The sequence below is a fragment of the Leuciscus leuciscus genome (assembly GCF_965113295.1).
Source record: "Leuciscus leuciscus genome assembly, chromosome: 10".
NCBI lineage: Eukaryota > Metazoa > Chordata > Actinopteri > Cypriniformes > Leuciscidae > Leuciscus > Leuciscus leuciscus.
The window spans coordinates 33,680,333-33,704,638 of NC_138734.1; the positions used below are offsets into that span (position 1 = coordinate 33,680,333).

The 24,306-nt window shown below is 37.2% G+C and overlaps 1 protein-coding gene across 3 annotated transcripts in view; it reads right to left on the minus strand.

Moving 5' to 3' along the window:
* mgat4c (mgat4 family member C) overlaps window positions 1-24,306 on the minus strand; it is a 105,981-nt gene that overhangs the window by 44,255 nt on the left and 37,420 nt on the right. For 2 of the 3 annotated variants that reach the window (XM_082181965.1, XM_082181964.1), the window contains one exon: window positions 14,572-14,661. The gene's annotated coding sequence lies outside the window, so the exon portion shown is untranslated. Of the gene's footprint in view, window positions 1-230; window positions 262-14,571; window positions 14,662-24,306 lie in introns of those variants that run through there. The other variant, XM_082181966.1, reaches the window with a different exon arrangement.

A 24,306-nucleotide genomic window follows, 5' to 3' on the forward strand; every position in this document is an offset into this window, starting at 1 on the left:
GTGGCAGCCCAGAGAGCCCAGTGCTTCACATTCCAGTATGTCACCGAAATGCACCTTTTACATCAGTCTGTAGAAACACCAGGAGAAGCAGGTGAACATTTATTTGACTGGCCACCTATTTGCCTTGGTAGAACTATTTCTCTGAGAGCCCTTAAAACAATCAGTCACAGGTAAAACATCTACGACAATACAATGAAATACATGAAAAACTGGTCAAAATACATGCTAACCTTTGAACGGCCTTCAATTGGCAAGTCATTAGGTGTAGTTATGACATCTACCAGCAGAGGCGCAAACAAAACAATTCCTGACCCCTGGTTGTGACTGACTAGCCTGTGGGATTGTACTCCTTGTTCACACTCTCTCCTCACAGTCAAGCTTGTAGTAACCTAGGTGAGAACATACATGTTATCATACATAGGGTAGCCTAAAGCTGTGTTTTAAAAATGGGTCACAGGGTATCTCTGCCTATCTAGTCCGTGTGCAGCCATCTGATACATGAGCTGGTTTGCAGTTTGAGTGGAGAGAATGCAGGATAAGCCCATTACAAAAGGCAGAAAACTTCATCTTTATTGACCTTCCGCTCTTAAAAAGAGGCAATTTTTCGTGTTAAAAAAACACTCACATTAAGGCAAGGTGCTTAGGATGTTTCTCTAAAATCTTGCAACAGGAGATGGTGCTAATATGGTGAATCTTAAACGTATAATAAGCCAGATAACAAACAGGCATTAAATACTATCGCTCACATAAACCATTCCAGCAGAACAAAAGCAGTATGTGCGTATAGGCTGGCATATGAACAATCGGATAGTGTTAAGCCATAATAACAATGTAAAAATAGTGGGAGGCATAAATGGGAGCTGCTTTTCTGCTAGGAAGACACATAATAATGCATAGCTTGGATCAGTGGAGTTCGTCTCTGCCGCCACACTCTTTATTATAAGATGTGGGCTCCCTGGGAGCTGCTATACGTTATCAGCGCTCATCAAAGACACTGTCAAGAAAATGTAAAACTGGGACTTTCAGAGGCTGTCTCAGACGCTGTGCACATTTAAATGAGACAGCCTTATTAATTCTTCAAAAGCTAGGCAGCTTCCTTTTTCCCCCTCCGACTAATTTTGGCACATTTAGGAACGATAAAAAGCTCTGTCACCCTCAAAAACACATGCGGTTCTTGGAGGTCCACTCTAGTGAATGCTGTCTATTTGCGTATCTACAACTGGAACATCTAAAACAGGGTGTCTGTCTGTCTGTATATATACAGTCAAACCAAAAATATTCAGACTTTTTTTTTACTAGAGGTTGCAGGACACTATAGTCCACTTATGTAAGTGAGGATAGCAAAATAAAGTAAACTGTGACATATTATACTCAAAAATTCTTAATACGGTGCTACCAGTAAAATGTATAAATATTTGGGACCAAAAATTATTCAGACACTTTGACCTGACCATGTTTTTCTTCAGTGTTTTTTTCTTTAATTGCTAATGCGACCTTTTTACACCACATACTGAACAAAATTAAGCATTGCTTGGTAATTGGTTGACCTAAATTGGTATTATCTAATTGTGTACATTAATTTAACAGCTGACAGCTATTCAACATAATTCATTTGTGAGACAGTCAAACAGAAGGATGGCCAAAACCAGTGAAATATCAACTGATTTGATAACTCTGAGTTTCTGTCATATTTTATTACCATTTTCTTAACTATAGCGAATAAACTGTGATAATGTGAGAAATGTTGAAGGTGTCTGAATCAATTTTGGTTTGACTGTATATATATGTATATATAGTAGTCACCATTTGAAGTGGATCAAAAAAGTTCATCACATTTGTCCTAAGACAAGAACGGGTATTGTTCAAACGTATAACTTTGATGAAAGGTTTTGATCCACTTTAAATGTTGACACACACACACATTAGTTCAGACATGAAACTCTAACCGAACGCTGATTGGTTCCTTCAACGCCGCGGCACCAACCAATCAGAAGTACTTCCAAATCCACATAACCACCATAACCATTGGCACGCTGCGCAATGTGAAAACTTCTGTTACACCTCCTCCTCCCCAGTGCCACCTGTAGAGATCTGTACGGGGGTTCTACCATTTCTTGTAGCAGCCTTTCCTTTGTTTGTTATTTTTGACTAAGCTGAACAAATACTTGTATTTGCTCAGCAGCAGCAGTGTAGCAGATACCAAAATCAATGTATATTCCTTGCCCCATGCCAATAAGTGCTTGTTGAAATGTATCCACTCCGAGAGTTGTCATGAAATATATATACACTTTTGATCAAAATGTGTCCTTGCCCAAACTTTTGAACGGTATATATATCGTTCAAAAGTTTCTCCTGCATCCTGCATATATATACCGTTCAAAAGTTTGGCCAAGAACACATTTTGATCAAACGTAAATACTTTTACATTGTTTTACATTGCTGAAAATTAAGCTTTGCCATCACAGTAATAAATAACATTTTAAATATAGAAAAATAGAAAAAATGTATATTGTAATAAGAGACTTCTTTCAAAAAATGTATAAAATCTTAGACACCCCAGACATTTGAATTGTAAATAAATGAGTTACGTGACTAATGGCTTGGCTGATGAAACTAACATGCATATGTCAGCCTATATTCAAATATTAATGACCAAACTTGAAAGTTACATTAAACATCAAGATGTCTAAGGCATTCCAGGTTTTCTACTGTGAGTACTGTGAAAAACTCTCGTATGCAATTTTGCAGCAATTGTCTAAATGGTTTATAAATACTGTAATTTCACAAAGTTAAAGCTAAAGTGTGTATTGTTGCCTTGCTGCCTTATCAGACAATGACTTCGCAGGCAACATTTGCGCATGAAGGTACCTCTCGAAACTGATTTCAGACAGGCTTCTGAGGCAGTTTCGCGGTTTAATGATCTACAAATTGAGAGAGCTTTGGTGATAACTACACTATTTAATTACTACAATACAGAAATAACATCAAAAGTGGAAAAAGTAGGTCTGACCACCAACCGCAACTTTCAGATGCCATATTTATTTTTTTAGCTCAACCAATTCACAGAATGGGACCCACAGGGTTGTGGGATATCAATGGCAGAGAAGGATACATCTATGCTGCCATCTCAGGAGACAGGAAGAAAAGCTAACATTGGATTTGGGTGCCTTGCCTTGTGCTATCCTCCAAAAAGCAGTATTTTTCAGCTTTCAGATGCAGCCAGTGGCTCAATCAATGCAGTGAGTTTGGGGCGGGGCTATCTGTTTGGCCTTACCAATGGTAATCGGGATAAGTTCAGGGAAAACCTGTTTGAAAACAATCACTTGGCAATGCTAGTGATGCAGAAATGACAAACCTCAGCTTTAAAGGTAATGATACACATGACAGTCAAAACAGCCACACTTGAGTGCTTGACACTTTCAGGCAAATATGTAATTCCATAGACAGGAAATTCCAATTCAGCTCATTGAAAACACATTAACCCACCCGGATTACAAAGCAAATAGATAAAGTGTGGCGCAAGCATTTCCTCTGAGCTCCCAATGATGCTGAGATTTGTTCAAGCCATCACAGCCATTAAAAAAAAAAATCTGCTACATCAAGACGTGTGTCCTACTCAATTTAAATGGAAATGGGGCAGCCTGGAAAAAGAAAAAACAGTGGAGAGAAGGCTGACTTTGAGGAAAGCTACAAATGAGAAAATAAGGTGATTAAATTGGAGAAATCTCTTGTCAATACAAATGTAAATGAATTTCTGCAGTCTGTTTATCATCCATGAAGGACAGTGCAGAATGTGAGAGAGGGCTGTTGCATATTCATTGTACAGTAACAGGGCTCTCCCAGTCGGCTATAAAGAAAGAGAGGTCAAATGAATATGGAGAGGAGCTGTAGTCATGAAACAAACCTTTCTCCTTCTCCCTGAAGAAACTCACTTGAAGGTAGGGGGTAAGAGCTGCACAAGGACTTGTTTTCATGGGGAAATGGATCGTCCAATTTTTTTATGTATATAGTTGCTCAGCTGCGGAGTTGTACTTTCTGACATGAGACATCAAAGCTCTCATTATCTTAATTAGATATACTTCAGAATCTATTAGCATCAGCTGCTTTGCACATCTAAGGAAGTTTCTAAATGTGCTATTGAAAACAGATTTTAAAATGCAAATTTTGAGGCTTTAATTGATATAATTTATAGATTGATAGGCTTTAGTGTTTTAGTGTGGTCTTCTTGGTAGCTCATTAATAATCCCTAATGAGTCTCAAGCTAATACTTTCTGGAGGGCCCCTTTTTTTTACCTGACTGCAAACCTAAGTACATTTAATCTAAATTAAATATTAATATTTTGTTCAAAATCCATTAAAATCCATTTACATCTGAATAAAGTCATCTTGACCAGCAAACCTATCTAGGACTGGGATTTATTTATTCCCCCCAAAAAATTGAGAGTATCTTTAAAGAGATAGTTTATTTAATTTTTTTTTTATTTTGTCATCATTTACTCAGTCTCATTTTGTTCCAAACCTGTTTGATTTTATGTCTTCTGGGGGACATAAAAGACATATTTTGATGGATATTTAAACTTTAGGGGTTTAAAACAACACTGACATATAAAACTATCTTCTTTTGTGTTCCACAGCATAAAGTCATACAGGTTTGAAACAACGTGAAGGCGAGTAAACTATGACAGAATTTCCATTTTTGGGTGAACTATACCTTTATAGCGGGTATGACGTCACCGTCAGCCGGAGTGACAGTGGTTACGCCCACTGAGTGGCAAAAAGACTGAGTGGCTGCATTGGCTCTGAGTGAATGCCACTAAAAACACATCTAAAATGGGAAAGAGCTATGAGATTGACAGTACAAATAGATTTGACAAGAAATCTGAGGTATATTATTACAGACTGCCAAAGTTACAGAAAAGAGAAGCAAATGGATTGCTGCAATTCACAGAAACAACTGGACTCCAGGCAGTGAAAGGTGGATTTGCAGTTATCATTTTGTGTCAATATGTTGAATTTTGGGGTAAAATCATGCCCTCTATATTGTATTGTTATATATTGTATTGACAATTCATCAATTAAATATTTAGCATCTTATATTCTGCATAACTGGATGTTTTTAAATGAACACTGACACAAATTATACAAGTTTTAGGGCTGGACAATATATATATATATATATATATATATATATATATATATATATATATATATATATATATATATATATATATATATATATATATATATAAATCACTGATATAAGTGATCACCCGGATTTAGACCTATATTGTATTTATATACAACGTTCACAGACAAATTTGCTTTATATTTCCCGGCTTGGAAATCAGGCACATATAAATGTCAGGAAACCCGATTCATGGCTGCATGTCAATATCCATGGATCATTGGATCATTGGTAAGTTGTAAAGAACACTTATATCAAGTCCAACCTTTAGTTTAAACTGATAATTGGTTGTTTTACTCGTGTTTTCGCAGTTTCCCCTGTTAAATCCAGTCACGCAGCAGGCTCTTTTGCCACTCAGTCTGGCAGAGGGGTGTGTGTTCCGGCGGGAAAGTGACGTCAATGCACACCCTCTATTAGTGGGTGTAAAACTTAGTTTGATTGACGTATTCCAGAACCTTCAGTTGTTAATAACCGTTCTTAAGCAGCTGGCTAAATTTGTGTCTTCCATCAGTCCATGAGCCCTACTTTTCAAAGGCTCACCCTCGGGAGCACTTCATTTAAACAATCAATCCCCTAAGACTGGCCCACAAGCAAGAAATGGCTCTTTTTTTTCCCTGTCAGTGCATCTGAAGGGCTGGCCGGCGCTGGAGCTTGGGTGGATAATCCGTTGGATCGAGTCTCCTTGGGTAAGGGCCAGCCAGCAGCCGGATGGTTTTGGGCAGCCAGCCCGGTCAATCCCCATACTCTGGAGGTCAACATCAAGTAGATTCCAGAGGTCAGAGTAGAGACAGACTCGCTGTGACTATGTGCCTAGCAAGACCAGAATCTGCTTCTAAAATGATCAACACAATGAAGAAAAGTTTTTGACAGCCTAATAAATAATTGTATTATGTTCATTATTATTCAAAGCCATTTGTGCCCTTTCATACTACAGACAAATTTATTCAGGTTATATAAGAGTTCTTTAATCATGAATCTCTCTCTTAAGTACTCCCGTCATGTCAAACCATCATCAAGCCACTGCAAAAAAGAATATGCGTATTGATGTCATTAAACCAATTTGAATCAAATCAAATCCAGTTATACAAGAAAACATGCAACCTGTGTTAAACATCCAATGAATTGCTCAGCACATTTGGCCACATGCATTTTATCTATTATTTGATAAAATAAAATAAAATGACCTCTTGCAATTACACCACAGACCACTAGGATCACTTAACTGTGATTCATTTCATGATTCCGGAAGTTTCAAAAACTGAAAAAACTGTTCTTCAATTAAAAAAAAAAGTAATTGAGGGGACAAATTAAAATAACAAATATGAGGTAAAATTTTACGGTGTAGAACTTTTTTTAAAATTATTTAAAGTTAATATTTACAATAATTTATTTTTAAATAATTGTAAGTCATCTTTTGGTTCCTTTGGGTGTTTGCTGAGGGCCCAGGTTGAGAACCAGTGTTCTAATATTTTCTTGGAATTTATGGTATCCGATTTTTTACACATTTAAAAAAATATATCTACAGATCCATTGCAATTACGCCACACTAGAGGGCTGTTTACACCTGGCCACTTGAGTTTTCTCAGATCGGATAGCTATCTGATTTATCAAAACGATTCCATTTACACCTGCTCACATAAATGTGTTTTTGCGAAACGGATTTAAATCCGATCTTCAATTCCCGCGCTATATGCAGATTTAATGGAGTGCACGTCACCGAAAGCAACAGATATGAGCTGCATTTTATTGATCGTAAGCTAAAATTTCTAAATCAAACACCGCAATATGAGAGAGCGGCAACAGCCCTGGTAAGATCATTTCGTTTCTTTACTTTTAATGATGATGATTGTGTGTTAAGCGTCTGCGACTTACTTTCACTTTGATTTGCGATAGTTTGCACGTTGGCTTAATGAATAATGTGTGTTCCAGTAGCGTCGTCATATCTGGCTATAACATTACATATAGCCTATAACACGCTCTCACACGTTTATTTTATTTTTTTGCATTTTTGAGAGGAGTACAATTTAAATAGGCCTATGTGGTTTCAACAACCAGATGCATTTACACTTTTCCAGTTTCGTCTGGAATGCGGCCCAGACCACCTCCTGAAGTGGTTTGAGCGATCGGATTCAAATCCGTCTCGAATGCGCTTCGGAGGGCATTTACACCTGTTTTTTTCACGATCGGATAGCTATCCGATCTGAGAAAACGCATGAAGTGGCCAGGTGTAAACATCCCCTAGGTGTCCATGGATCCTCGACAGTTAAAGGGATGCTAAAAGTGCGCCAGACCCGGAGTTCGGCTGAATGGATTAGAAAACGGTAAAACTATTTAACTCTGGGGGAGTTGTAAAATGAGCCTATTTCCAAACAAAGTGGAGTATCCCTTTAAGAAACACTATTTTAATCAAGTAATACAATGAATGTAGGAATCTCCATAATAGCTCATCTAAATTAAATCACTATTCTGAATAAACAATCATTATTAGAATTTTCAGGGCTTCTCCTGTCATCGCTGTACATACCCATTCAGCTTTTGTTCCACCAAACCTGACAGTTAGTCTCTTTTCTCAACTCTAACACACATAAAAATACACACAGTCTCTCTCACACTTTCACCCCATCCCTTTCTCACCTCCCACTTGCTTCCATGCTCTTTCCACAATGTCTCTGCAACCTTCCTCACAACCCGTGACACTTGCTGAAGCTCGGTCTCTCTCTTTGTGTCATGTCACATCTCAGGGGAATTTTAGGGTTTTGCGCAGAGGAACAGCATCTGCTGGAGGACCGGCAAGGTAAAGGAGAATCCCTGGCCTTGAGCATCAGCACTCCACTGGAAACTGTACCCTCTCCTGCATTGCAAGAGAGATTTGTTTATTTTCATGACCTTTATTGGCTGCCTTCACTCCAATCCAGTGTGCAGTCGCTCAGTGGTTTGCCATAATTACTTTTGCAGATAGAGGTGAGACAGGGTGCAGCAGTCGAATCTTACGAGGCACTCTCAATGGTCAGGTGTCTGCATTTTCCAGCATACAGATTTGAATGTCAGTGTAAGGTTAGGCCAAATGACTTCAAACAGTGTTTCCTCTGAGATGGCTCAATTTGAGAAAGAAACGCATTAGGCAAATACGCGCAAAAGAAACGAAAGGGTATATATTTGAACCCTCTCAAAATGAGATAAAGAAACAGTTCACCCCAAAAATGCCATGAATTCTGTCATTATTTACTGACCCTCATGTCATTTAAAACAACTCTTTATTTCCTTATTTATCTAAAAATATTTCTTTATTTCTTTTTGCCATTATTTCTTTATGTAGAATACAAAAAAAAGTCAGTTTTGATAGTTTTGTGAGGAACAAACTAAAATTTAAGTCATTGGTCACTAGTAAAATCACCTCAAACCAAAAGTCTCAAATCAAATATGTTGCCTGTGGACCAGGTTGGACGTCAATTCAATTTTGGGGGTTTTCATTAGTAAATGTCACGTTTTTAAACCTATGCCAAATTTGAATTCTGAATCACAGCAAAGGTGATTTTCAGTGAATAATTACTTAAATTTCATACATTGCCTCACACAAAACTATCATAGAGTTGTATGGACAACTTTTGTGGTGTTTTTATTCATGTCTCTTTTTTTCCCCCTCTTTTTTTTTTGTGTTCCATTCTGGTTTGGAATAACATGATGACAGAATTATCATTTCTGGGGGAACTATTCCTATAGGATTTCATCTCATATTCTATTCAAAAATATGTACGTGCAGGGAATTTCTTGCCTTATGCAAATAGAAACAGTTTACTGTAACAGTTGTACACATAATGCTAGTATTTGAGAATGCGCCATAGCATTCATTCTTAAAATCAAACGTTGATGAATGCCAGCGCTGATCTCTGAATTGGCAATTATGTTAAATACCTGGCTTTGAAAAGATTCACTGAACTGTGAAATGCACTTTTAATTGTGACCTGGAAAATGCTTAGGCAATTTTCATCACAAGGTGAAGAAAAAGAGAAGAAAATTGAAAATAAATGCATAAGACAAAAAAAAAAAAAAAAAAAAAAAAAGGAGTGAAAGCACAGCAGCACAACAACAACACAGGGACCTGCTTCCTCCCCATCAGCACACCAAAAAGCCTTGGGGTACAACTCTCGCAACAAAGAACAAGAGTCTATCTCGCTCTTCTGAAGAATACAATTTCAAAAGAATCCCCTTCTTCTCCCCTTGTACCCCACTCACATTCTGCCCAAATCCCCTGCTCTGGGATCTACATCCGGCATGCCACAAACCGTATTCCCTGATGTCTAAAAACACAAGTGTGTCTCAACATCACTCTCTTTTAGCTTTTAATTTTCCAAGGAATGCTAGTGCCATTTCACGCCTTTCTCCCTACATGCCTAAAGCCAATACCCAGAGCACGAGTGTCTGAGAAACTGCCTCTACAGCTCCAAGTGAGAAAAAAGAAGCTCCAGTGGATTTTCGAATGCTGTCTGCCAATGAGATCTTTTGATCAGCTGCCAGGTGATGACACATGATCTGCATTAATCTTGCACTTTCTGTGACTCTTTCCAAGCAGAGGGCAGCGAGCAAGGCTCATTGGTTTGAAAAGTGAAATGATGCCACGTGGGATTTCTTTGTTTCTTATTTTCTCCGCTGTCTCCTTCTGTCTTCTCCGTGCCTCGTTTGTTAGAGGAAAACTCCATGACATCAGCAGAGCTGAGTCAAACTCGCTGCAAAACAACGGGGGGACGAGGTCAGACAAAGCTCTTGTTAAAATGTAGAGTGTTTGCGCTAAAACTGGCCTCCAGTGGGATGGAGGTTGTTTTAGCGCTGACCTGCGCGGTTGCATGCGAGCTGAAAGATCATCGTTTGGATCCTCGTGTTTCAATCCATTAAACCTTGCGAAGTGCTAAACAATTTAATCATTTATGAGAGTGGGGATGCTCAGGCTTGACTTCAGCATGAACACCTGACCTCATCGATTAAAAAATAAAACAAATCTGCTTATTAACTTTTGTCCAAGTTTTAATTGTGAAGACAGACACCCTGCAGCTTACCAAATTACCCAAAGAGGAAAGCAAACTTCATTGTCGGCTTTTCGCTAGTACTTTCAAGTTGGCTTATTCTTTCAAAACACTGAAGAATATGGGATTGTAAAAAAGCTCGTAAAGAAGCAATTCTGTCAATAATTTTGAGGGGGAAAAAAGTAGCATTAAATACTGACATTCGTGATTTAAAAGGAAAATTCTTTAATAATTGATTCACCTTCATGTCATTCCAAACCTCTATGACTTTCTTTCTTCTGAGGAACACAAAAGAAGATATTTTGAAGAATGTTTTTGTCAATACAATGAAAGTCAATGGGGTCCAAAACAACACTGAAAGGACAAAAACAAAGACATTCTTCAAATATCATCTTTTGTGATCCACAGAAGAAAGAAACTCATACATGTTTGGTACTACATGAGGGAAATGTAGATATTTTACCCAAAAAGGAAAATTCTTTCATGTAGTGTAGGAAAATTGTCTCTCCTGAAGACAAAAACAACAACATATTTTATTGCCCGAGCTGCATAGAGCAGAAATGGCAGCAGAAAATGTGTCTGATTCTCTTCCATCATTTCCAAATTAGCCTGAGGGATGCAAGTGCTCGGTCTGACACATGCAGACACACGTTCATGTTTCAAACAGGCCCTGTCAGGGCAGACTGACCCCTCGGCAGATGGTGCGTATCACATGTATCACCCCAGAATCATCAGCGTGAGAGTTGTCACTATTAAGCCGACCTGGACCCCTTGCCCCCGTCTCGAAATCCAGGTGTGAGGGTGACGAGACAGGAGCACCATTTCTGCAGGGTCATGGCCTTAACTCTATACAGCTCTCATCACTGGAAGATCTGGTTCTGCACACAGCACACAAATATTATTATGCCGATTTCTCTTCGCACCTCCAGTCACAGCTAACAGCTGCTGATGAACGAGAAGCGACGGCTTGTGATGGTGCTTCTCCATTAGAAAAACATAACCAGCTGTTATTTCGAAAGGGGATGGTGGGCTTATTACCGTGATTTCCAGCGGGAGTAGCTCTCCTGTTTGGCTGATTATTTTGCGTGGCTGAGATTCTGCAAGGGAGGTACGTGTTTTGTGTTACTGACAGATAACAGCCTTTTCCTTTCACCAAGGTCTAGGGACAAAGGGCAAAATATTTCATCCCGGATATTATTATATCCGGTAAAGTCTGAGAAAAGCCATCAGTGAGTTTTATGTCGACAAAAAGGGGCATATTGTTTTAGATGATGCTCAATTTGTCATTTTGTAATTTTGTGACGGTGAACTCTGCAAGCCTATTAAAGGAATAGATCACCCAAAAAATGTATATGTCATCATTTACTCACCCTCATGTTGTCAAGGGCAGAAGGCAAGATTTTTTTGTGAATAACAACACTCTATGAATAACATTTAGTTTGAGAATTTGGAGCTTCCATTCTATGCAAACCAGTCCACTGTACTAAGTGTAAAGAAAAAACACGTTTCAAATGACATGATTCTGAGAAGATTCACGACATGGTAATCTCTGCTAGCGATCTTTTCACCTCTCTTGTGCGCAAGCATTTTCCTTATACTAATTGATTTTGATAACTGCTAACAAGTGAAAACATGCTGATCTGAATGAGACCATTACTGTAAATAATGTGTTCTGTGTTGGATGTGAGTGATAGCTAATAAAACTAACCAAATTAATACATTTGTCTGAAATTACTCATTAGTTCATCATAGCAAATGCCTTGAACTATAAAGGGAATAGAGAGCGACAGACTACTCTGAAAGGAAGTAACCACATAACAGCTAAATGCTGTTTGATTTTATTTATGAATAAAATCATAGAGAAGAGCAAACTTCACTGTCGACTGTTAACTAATGCTTTAAAATTAGTTTGTATTTTCACCACTCTAAAGAAAAAGAACATAGTATACCTGATAATGCATGGTTGAAAAAAGCTCATATAGAAGCATTTCTGTCAATATTTTTGTGAACATTTCCAGCTAGAATGTTTTACGTCAAAAATTTGTTTTCACAACAGATTACATATTTCCATTCATGCTATTAAAGGGAAATTCTGTCATAATTTACTCACCTTCATGTCATTACAAACCTGTATGACTTTCTTTCTTCGGTGGAACACAAAAGAAAATATTTAGAGGAACTGTTTTTGTCCATTTAAGTGGTTCAAAACGAATGACAAAAAAAAAAAAAAACACATTTTTGACCACATAAAAGCTAAATTGCGTTTTATTTGTTATAAAATCACATCTGAATATAATTTTTCTATCTTTCTATCTCTATGCTTGCTAGTTTGGCAAGCTTTCAATGCCGCCTCTGTTCTGCTGCCTTTCTCCCACTGACAATGAACTTGTGGTCACAAGCAAGTAAAATGTCTGATAACACTTTATATTAGATGTCTTTATGTACTTACATCAAAAAATAAGTACAATGTACTTATTGTGTTTATGTTGTTTTGCAAAACACTTATGGTGCTATTGAGTTGGGATATGGGAAAGGTTAGGGACAGGTTTAGTGGTACAGTAACAGTTAGGTTTAAGTTTGAGTAAAAAGATAAGGGAAGTCACAGTGTAATTATAGATGTAATTACAGAAATTAATTACAAATGTAATTACATGCAGGTAATTATAATAATATATGTACAATGTAAAAAAAAACATGCATGTACATAAGTGCTTTGTTTAAAACTATTGATTTTAAATCCACCTAATATCAAGTGGGACCAAACATCCTTTACTCACCTAAATAAGGCCAAGACCACTTACCAAAGGCAAGTGATACTGTTCAGTTAAACGACTGAAAAACAGCACCTTTTGAAAAACTTGAGCATTTACAACAAGAGACATCAGAGTGTTAGTCATAAGAGTCATTTTGAAGTTGTCAGCATTTAAAAAATTATAATTAAGGAGCTGTGTTTTATTGAACTTCACAGCAGATATCTGGCTAAATAATCAAACTCTAAAGAGGAGAGAGTAAAAAAAACTGTAGCGATACAAATAGACATTAATATGGTCTGTCTGTTCATTCTCAGTACACTCCAACTTTATTTTTTGAGCCTGAACTTTTTCTGTGTGTCAAATTCAAGCACAAAATATCGAAAAGCTGCTGTCATAGTTTTCAACTTTTAGTCCATGGATTTCATGTTTTCAGTATGAGGTAAACCCTTCAATCACTGGAGACAGTGCACAGACAGATCCGCTGCTTGTGTAATACCCTGAGCTTTAGTAAAAAATTTTCACCCTTGCTTCACATACTCTTCAGCTTCAGAATCAGAGCACATGGTAGTGGATCGTGCTGTCCTGGATAAGGAACAGCTGTTTGAATGAATCTTTAATGTTCACTCACATCGGTGTTTGCCTCTGCCAGCTGTACATCTGTACCATCGTTCTTCACAGTTTCAAGTGCCGATCATTCATTAGCCCACCACAGCATTCTCTCATTTGCAGCCTTCTATATGCATAAATTAATGTTTTGAAATCTGCATTTGTTCGCTAAAAGTACAGTGGAATTATGTAATATTTTAAAATATATAATTGTAATATAAACTTAATATTTCTTATTTGGGTGCACAGATTACACAAGATTACTTCAGCAACTTCTTTTAAAAACGCAGGCTATAACGGCACATTACTGCTAATGAATTGCTCCAGGTATTGAGCCATTTGCTGCACTGTTGAACTTGATGCAAAGTTTTGTAATAATGCTGTTAGACAAGATCTTACAAAACTGCTTTTATGGAAAAGTTAATGGCTTCTATAGATAGAGCTTTCTTACTTTACCTCCAATCTTATCTGTAGACTCCACCACTTACATTTACATTTATGCATTTGGCAGATGCTTTTATCCAAAGCAACTTACATTTACATTTCAAGGTACACATTTACATTCTTAGCAGTTCTTGCTTTCCCTCTGAATCGAACCCATGACCTTGGCATTGCTAGCGCCAACGCTCTACTGTTTGAGCTATAGGAAAGCTAACCCAAAGGTAGAGTTTATAAAGTCTATCAGAACAAAGAGACTCTTTTCCCTGCATTTACCTCTCTGTTACCTTTTAGCATAATTACAGCACCATGTTTAATGTCAGCTCAAATACCACACTAATCAGCATTAGAAAATAGGTCAGACGGTATTACAATTGTTGCCTGCATTTGAAAGGATAAAAGCCTGTGCTAGGTTTTGCATTACAGCAGATCCTCTGGTCTCTTCTCACCCCTGCTTTTGTAAATCACAATGGCAGATTAAAGCAGGAAGGTTGTGGTGCAACTAAAAGTGGTTTCAACAAGTTTTGGACTCCAAAAGAATGAAAACTAAAATAAAAATGAAACATTTTACCTGCTTGCAGGACTCAGATGTGCTTGTAGGAACGAGCTGTGTGGTTTGAGAAGACGACGATCAATGGATCCATAGAAAATGGCTTGTTATCTATGTGAAACAGACAGAAGAGAAGAACATTGCTCATTTTCTGCAGCTTGTGTGAGTGTGATGAGTGAGTAAACATGAATCTTCTGTTTGAGAATTCTATTTCCTGTAAATTTTTTCTTTGGAGGAGGCAGCCGCCGTGGGTGCTCTGGAGAGTAGTGCATTATGGGATTCCATAGTTCTCACAAACAGAAGAGGCCTAATTGGCTCTCAATGAATGGCCATAACCATATATCACAAACCCAATGCCCAAGCTAACAGTCAGCTGAACTATTACTGCTGCAGTTGCCTTTTCCTCATGCGAGCACGCTCGTATCCCAACTCATTCGGAGACAAATATTAACACAAACAACATGTTTACACAGGAGAAAGAGATGAACCGCTGAATTCACGATTCACAGACGCTAAAGCAAATTCACATTTGAACACACTCAGACATCTGTACATGCGGTCTGATATGAAAAAAACACCCATGGCGATTCATCGGTTGCTGTCTGGCTGTGAATTCACGCTGCCTGCACAGCAGACGGGTCCTCTCGTCATTTTATTAGCACTCAAGGGTTGGGGAAGGTGTCTGAAGAGAACACAGCCACTTCGAGGATATAGGATCTGACTAATGCCCTCTTCTTCGTGTTTGTATGCGGTTATGTGTGTGTTGTAACCTTTGTGGTGCTTATATACTCACTAGACTCCATCAATACAACCGGAATGAAAAAATATTGCTCATTCACTTGAAGAAAATCTTTCATTTAATTTAAATGATCAACTTTGTCTCAGATGTTTCTCCTCATATTCCTTAGGAATGGCATGGCACTCTAGACTTCAACATAAGCAGGAAACTCACCAAACAGTGGTTACAGGTAACAATACTTGACAAAGACCCAAAACTACCCGTGATGATAATTTAGTTTTGGAATAATTTGATTCAGTGTAATGGCTAATTTGAACACAATTTGAGATGAATTTGTAGAGTAGGATTACTCTGAACCTAACTCCAGCTGTTCTAAATTTAATGTCATTGCTGTCTATGAGAAATAATTACATAGATATTTAAGATATCCCATTTGTGATGTTTCTTTCCTATGGGCAGGCCCACACATCCCTAACCTGATCAAAACGCACTAAACAAGATTCTTATTTCGTAAGACACCTACTTTGATTTCATTACGAATGTTTGTGCCATTCTGGATGCAAAATATCTGATCTTCAAATCCATAAACCAGACAACACGAGACATTTATCTCATTCACCACTAAGAGATCTTGAATGTGCGCAAACAGTCTGTTCCTGCCCTGGTTTCCTAGGAAAAGAAGCCACAGATCAGGGAGGGCACAGGAAGAGAGAGCGAGACGGGGGGAAAAAAAGGGAAGAGACAGAAACACTCTTCTCTGACTGGGTCTTCACAAGGAGGAGTGAATCCATGGAGGGGGAAGAGAGAAAGAATGTCTGCTCATTATTCAGCCTGGCACTCGAGGCCACAGAAAATAGCTCTCTTCATTTTTCTTGTCAAGCTGTGGCTCTGTTAATGGTGTGTTCTCAGTCAGTGGTGAGACAAAGGGGGAGGGGGAGGGGGGAGGGGGGCTTTAGCCAGCACCAGGAATGTAGCGAGTCAGGATAAACACTACGACCCTTTCCGATGACCGCTTGCTCTGTTGGTCATCGACCGCCCCGGAAGGAAAGCTGGCATTTCCGATAAAACACCTTAAAGAAAGCTGGCCCCTTTTTGTAGGGACTGCATTCCTCAATTGGAACTAAATGAGCTTCCTGCCTTCTGAGACCATCTCCAGTTTCCTTCCGTTCTAGCCAAAAATTCTGTGAAAACCTTTTGCTGTGGCCGGATCAGCTGAATAATAAGAGCTGAAACATCAGTGTTCCATTAGAGTGTAAGACTGATTTATAAGCGTTGCGTGGTTGTCCGGTCTTTCCTCCATTTGGCTCATGATTGGTCTAATTCATTGAGCTAATAAGATGAGCAGCTGTGACTTCACTGTTGGGCTTCGTGTGCTAAGATGAAAGTGGACCGGCCATCATTATGCACATTTATTACTACACTAGTGACGGGAATGTGATGCAAAGATTCCAGTGGATTATGCATCTATATTGACAAATACATTGTTGGATTACATTTTTATAATGGATTATGGATTTATAAAGGATTATGGATCATATGGAGAGATAGAAAAACACTGTCTCAGAGGGAAAATATATGAGGTTACACAATCACAGTAATCAGGATGACAGTCATGGATCAAGTCAGGACATCCATAACAGAGTCCAGAGTTATAGCAACTTGTTAGTAGTTATTTGTTAGGCATTCTCAGAGCATCTGCTATCTGACATTCTTTAAATCCTGAATTATGTTTTTGACGAGTGCTGTATTTTAAAACCTACTATTTCATCTGAATATACTTAGTACTAAACTATTATATATTATGCAAAAGGCAGTGCATCAAATGGATACAAAAAATACCAGACGCAGAACTGGCGAGCTGCCTATGGAGCTAATTCAAGCTTTTTTTCTTGTTCGAGAAGCTGTGTCACTGAGACATTTTTTTAACAACATATATGTTGCTAATAAATATATGGTCAAACTCCAATGAAATGAACTACTAGTCAAGTCTCTCATGAGAAATGATATTAATGCGGTCCCTAATCAGTCACTTATGAGGTTCAGTGTGTGGTAGATTTTTCCCTAAACCTAACTACGTATCTGAGTCTCGTCTACAATCGACGTCCCCGAACGTCTATAGTCGACCTTAGTTTCCTATAATATTTATACTCTAGCGCGTCTACAGTCGACGTCGGCCGAGTCTCACACTATACCCTAGCGCGTCTACACATGATTGGTCTAATCCTATACTCTAACTTCTCCTAACTAACTTGCTGCGCAGCAATAATACACAGACTGAGTGCAGCAAATGTCCTCTAAATGCTTTAATCACGGCCGGGAATCTCTCCCAAGAAGAAGAATTAATCACGGCCGGAGGATCTCAGACAAATTTCAGAGAGAATCCCACCAGCGAACACGAATACAACAGTTTTTATAGAAAAGGGGTATGGCAAAAATGACATGAAACATTACATAATTTCCCCACAATTTGATTGGTTCTTCATAAGCAAACCCTCTTGTTACTAGGTAGAAACAAACTCTGTTTTCTTGATTACTTCATAATCACAAGGTTTCAAGTTTAGACATCTGTCTAGTTTCATTTCCCATATTTGTTATTTTTCCACTCACACAACCAAAGTCAAGAGTTTTTTCAAAGGGGAAACATACATGTAGCCAAAGAACAGGACGTCTTAGTACATTGTGTTAGAATTGTTAGACCTAAAAGGGAAAGTAAGGTTTATCTTATCTATTAAAATCCATCACAAGTGTCATTTACGATGCTGTTTTGACAGCATCATGTTTTCCTTGAGCTCATGTTTTTGTGGGGGAAAAACAATCCATTCATGGCCTTTTGATGTCTGTCTATATGCATTTCTATAAAACAGATCTCTATATGAAGTATATAAACATCAAACCCCGTATTCCTTCATGCCAATCAGAACAGAAACATTCCTTACACAACAGGGTTTGATCTGAAAAAGGAATATGCGTACATGTTAGTAGAATAACATCATATGTCAGCCTATACTAGAGACTGAGGAAGCATATACAATAGTGACGGCGAGAGTAAATGTGTGCCAGCACTGGGAAATAAGGTCGCGGAGCTGATTGCTGAAAGGCACAGATAACCCTGAGCTGCACGGTCAGAGTTCCTCGTTTAAGTGCTACTGTTGGCTCTGCAGACGAGCCGAACTGTGAATAAGAGCGCGAGGAGTGAGTGGTGATTTTAAACAATGAGAACTCAGGTAAACTTACAACAACCTCCCACTAGCTAGGATAAATGGCTTAACTTGAGAATGTGGTAATGATGTAAAGAGAGATGTTGAACGATGTTTTTTCATAAGAGAATTGGTGGATTCTATGGATGTTTATATTAAATGCACTTTTAATATTGTGTGTGAGCTTATGTAAGTATTTATTATATAAGTAAAACCTACTATAATGTAAGACAATAAATATAAGAGAGTCTGTGAGGATGAGCTGTCCATGGTGCTGATTATTAAGCTACAATTTATGTCTCATTTACTATGTTCTGAAACAGTCTATTGCCTTTTAAGCGGTTATTAAAAGACACAGAAATACTATAGAAATGAATGAAATATGATCTGATTTGAATGCTAGTGGATAGAAGTGCCATTCATTTTAACCACTGAAATGAATATTGTGATTTGAAGACAAGAGCTCTGTTTCAAAACAGTGAGCAGCTGTCTAATCACACAACCATCATGAGACCTCATAAGAGAGCAATTGGGAATGGTTCTGCACAGAAGACTCAACTTTGTGATTTTAATAATGTTTGATGTTAGCATGTTGCTACATTAATGGTGTAATACTCTAAGCAACTTGAAAATAGAGCACACACAAATATTGCGTGGAATAACACATTTTAATTTGCACTGAACTATGTTTTATTGAAGCTTTTCAGAATGAAATACACTACCATTCAATAGCCAGTAAAGAGTTTTTTTTCTTTTTCTTTAAAGAAATTAATACTTTTATTCAGCAAGGATGCATTTAAAATAAGACATTTTTAATATTGTAAAATAATATTATTTCAAATAAATGCTGTTCTTTTAAACTTTTATTCATCGAAGAATCCTGAAAAAAGTATAATGGTTTCCACAAAAATATTATGCAGTTTTTAACATTGATTATAATAAGAAATGTTTCTTGAAGATCAAATCAGCATATTAGAATAATTTATAAAGGATCATGTGACACTGAAGACTGGAGTAATGATGCTGAAAATTCTGCTTTGCCATCACAGGAATAAATTACATTTTAAAATATAATAAAATAGAAAAATTATTATTTAATTGTAATAATATTTCACAATATGTTTATTTTTAGTATATAGTTAAATAAATAAATGCAGCCTATATACGCTTAAGAGACTTAAGAGAAAAACATTCAAATATCTTACCGTCCCCAAACTTTTGAACGGTAGTGCATGTTTTTGTAACGTCCTTTCTGTTGACTCATCCATTTTTTTTTTTACGATTATTTGTTTCACTGAACATGTTATAATGCATTCTGATTATCTTCTCCATGAAGGATGGTTATTATAAAAATTGGCTACAACAATATTCCTTAGGAAGTAACATAAAGTTGCTTACTTTTTGGAACAGTCTATGTTCCACCTACTGCATGATGCCTTAAAATGCCTAAAAAGAGAAGGTGTTCTTGATAGTCACTGGCTTCAGGATATTTCCACAGCAGGTTCAAGTACAGTGTAGTCTATTTTTGGATCATTCTGCAGTAATAAAAGAAATGCTTCTCCTTACACTGTATAGTCTCACACTGAGTTCAAGATGAGAAAAAACTTTTGTGACTTGTTAGCAGAACAGTTCTGACCCAATTAACTGCCTTTGTTTGATAAAGAAGCACTGACCTCTGTTTACACACCCATCTTCCCCTGATTTGTTTTCACACTGCATGACTTTAATTAGCTTTGGACCTTGCTTCAGGGAATTTGTAAATCCATGTGGATATTTTGCCCAGTGTAATTCAATGTGAGAGATGTCTGCATCTACAGACCAGTGGCAAACAACAACCAAGCTAAAAGTGTAACAACAGTCAACTACAAAATGAAGTTGGCAACACAACAAGCAACTAACAAAAATAGCAACCAACATTAAGCTGTCTAAAGGAACAGGTCAACCAAAAAATGAAATCCGGTCATCTTATACAGTACTCACCCTCACAAGACTTTATTTCCTCTGCGGAATATAAAATAAATCTTTTTTTTTTCTTTTTTTTTTCATTTGTTTTGTTTTGTTTTCCCCATAAAATGAAAGTCAATGGGGTGATTCATTGGGTGGACAGAAATAAAAAATAAAAAATAAACGTCTTCCAAATGTTTTCTTTTGTGTTCCACATAAGAATGAATGTCATACAGGTTTGGAACGAGATGAGGGTGAATAAATTGACAGTTTTAATTTTAGATGAACTATCCCTTTAATGGAGCAATATAATTTGTAAATCTTACCAGAGATAAACAGTATACAGTAATTAAGTACTTATAATCTATTATAAGTTATATAGTAGGCTATCTACATCGTTATTATATCAATAGGCTAAATACAAATAGTGAGTTATGACTATGGAGTTCCCTTAAACCACAGAGAGAGTGTGTGTGTGTGTGTGTGTGTGTGTGTGTGTGTGTGTGTGTGTGTGTGTGTGTGTGTGTGTGTGTGTGTGTGTGTGTGTGTAATATATTTGTAAACATTTTATTTAACAATGAATATGAATGCAGTTAATGTCCAATTGCACTTAATTAATGACATTTTCCCATTTTCCGTGACCTAATCTAGAATGAGAACTATTTACTCCTAATAACCAATTAACAGTTCCTTTACTACGAGCTAATTAATAATAATTGTGTTAATAACAGTGACAATGAATTAAGAACTCACTATTATATATAACCTTTTAATAATAATGTAGAAACTACAATATATAAACAATGAATAAATTATAAACTAATAGTTTGTTAATGACTTGTAAGTACTTTATTACTGTATATGTATTATAAAGTTTTACCAAATTCCCTTCTGTGTTTCAGGTCTACACACTGAACAGCTATATACTGTAGTTAACAGTACAATGTGACAGTAAGTCAGAGTAAGAACAAAAACAAAACAAAAAAATAATTTAGCATTTGTTTGCTCTTCACTGCTACTTAATGTATAAGGTAGCTTGTTACTAGAAAAGCTTTTTAGAAAATAACTGAGATGCTGTCACCCTACTGAAAAATGTAGTTAAGCTAGTAGCGCTAATGCGTTGGTACTCCTCAATACTGCTTCAGACTAAGCCAGGTATTTCTAATAATTATATCTGTTTCCTTTTTTACAAACTCTAACATCATGAATTATGTTTGGAAGATGGAATATTACAGATGAATAGAGAAACATTTCTGGTGTCCTCTGCTATTGTTTTAGATGGAAATAGCATTTTCACATGTGTCGCTCAGCATTTTCTCTCTGTGATGGATACCTGTTTCAGCCTGTAGATTTCCCTGTGACAGCATGCTTTCCCACCACTGATGAAACTGAAGGAACTTTCTCAAGCTGTCAAAGATTTCCCTCTATCTCACATAACTGACAGGCTAACCGTCATTACAGACTCTCACTCTCTCTCTCTTTCAATTCTCTCGTGTGTGCGCACACACAAATACAAAAATCAGAGATAGGTCTGCTGTCAAATTGGGACTATAGGCTGATTTCCTTTAGAAGGAAGGAAAGAAAAATGCTATTACTGAACACTGAACTTTACTAAAGTGCCATACAAAAGAAAAAGGTGCATAATGTTATCTTCTCCAGAACCATTTATTTGTCAGCTTCAACCCACACTGACCCTTTCTTTTGTGTCTCACAAAAATATTCCACCGATAAACTCAATGCATGTTTTAACTGTCAAGATGTTTTAACTATCAAGATGGTTTACCAGACAAGCTAAAAAAAAAAAACATAAAAAAAAACCCCATAACATGTCTTTCATTTCATGTGCAATTATATTTGTACCCAGAAGCAGCAAACATGTTAATCTACAGTATGATGAAGAAGCAAAGTCAATAATGTATTCATGTTACGCTGAGGTTGAGGTTAAAGGGTTACACATGAATTATGAATGATATGAAAAAAGATTCTGGAGATCTGAGCACACTGTGGGAATGCCATGTGTCTGTTTTATGGATTCTGTTAATAAAGGCTTGCCCACAGAGATGCAACAAATATAGCAGATCAATAGAGTTCTAAGACATGCAGCCAATGAGCAAGTGCCACACAAAGCAAGACAGATAAAGGCAGGCGAAAGTCAATACGACTGTAAATACATCCAGCTGCACTCACTTATATGGCTTATCCTATGTGCCATCAGTGTTGGGGGCTTTCTGCACAAATCAAATTGGCATGCATTTAAGACTGAAAGAGAAATTGAATAAAAAAGACAAACATTATGGTTAAAATTCATAATTTGAGAAAAGATGGTGGGAGAATTAAGGCCAACAAGAGCTTGCACTCAGTCACAGGCACAACGTCAGACCTGTGGAGAGAGAAGCCATTGATTTTTCACAGAAGTGCCAGTTCATCATTCTGGGAGACATTTGCGATCGATCCCTCCTTTCATTTGTTTGTGATTTTGTTAGTTTCAAAGCTGGTCGCCATGATAAATTCAGACCCTTGCCACACTTCTGAAAAATGAGGAATGCCCAGATTAAGAGAAAGGGGCACAAGAGAATGTAAATGTGAAAGAAATATTTAATTGTGATTGGGTCATGAAAGCAACTGAGGGTTTGAAAATTCAATTTTAAATAAATTACATCAGGTCTGAAAACCTGAATCCAGGATCATGTTTGTATGCAAATGGACAAATAAGGGACTACCATATATAGGCTCAGTTTGGGATCAGTAAGATCGTTTTTTTCCCCACTTTTATTCACCAATGATGCAACTGGTCAAAAGTGACAGTAAATACATAATGTTACAAAAGATTTGTATTTCAAATTAATGTTGTTCTTTTGAACTTTCTATTCATCAAAGAATCCTGACATTTTTTTACACACAAAAAAATTAAGCATCAACACTGTTTTTAAAATTGATAGCAATAAGAAATGTTTCTTGTGCACTTTCAAACAAGGACTTTACCTACAAACCTTATCAAGCCAGCATGAAAGTTTGTCTAGAAAAACTTTGCTTTTATATTAAAAAAAACAGTTTTCTTTGGATTTCAATGCATTTTACTTCCTTGCATTCAAATTCAAATAGCATTTCTGCATCCTGTATGCTACAACCCTGCTATACATTCAACCTTAATACATTCCATTAAAAGCAAGCAAAACCAAAAACGGTTCTAAAGGACATCCCACGGTGCAGAGAGTTTACAGTCTATTACCTTCAGTGATCACTTTCATCTGAATCTTGTCTTTAATCATTTCCCAGCATCCTTTGAGTCTGGTGGGAAGTAAAAGAGGGGGGATGTATCCAGAAACCTCTCTTTCCCCTTCTACAGAGAAAGAAAGAGCCGAACCTATGACCTCGACCCACCGTTCCAACTGCTAAAAAAACCTTCAGTATCTTGGGTGAAAGCTAATGCAGCTTCAAAGGATGTAGGCAGTATGGAAGACTAAAGAGGACCACTGGCGGTGAAGACTATCTGAGAGAATCACAGCTTCTGCTGTCTGATTAATCTGGATTTAGATGAATCAACCTTAAAAGGTGTTTTATCTCAGAATGATAATGGAGGAGCAATTTCATTTAGTGTTTTTTTTGTGGTATTAAGATAAATCTGGTCAAATCAAAAAATATTTAATCCGGAATGGACAAAAGCTACATCTAATATTTACTTTTACTGTAATTACACTTCATACCATTTCATAATTTTAAATAAACCCCAAAAATGTGCCTCAGTTTCTGTCTGGTATCCAATAGGCAAAGCTTTCCTATCCCTCCTGATCCCTCTCCCCGGGCCTTTAAAATACTATTAATACCTAATGGGCTTTCTCATTAGATGCCCTTCCAAACATGTTCTGGCCATTATGA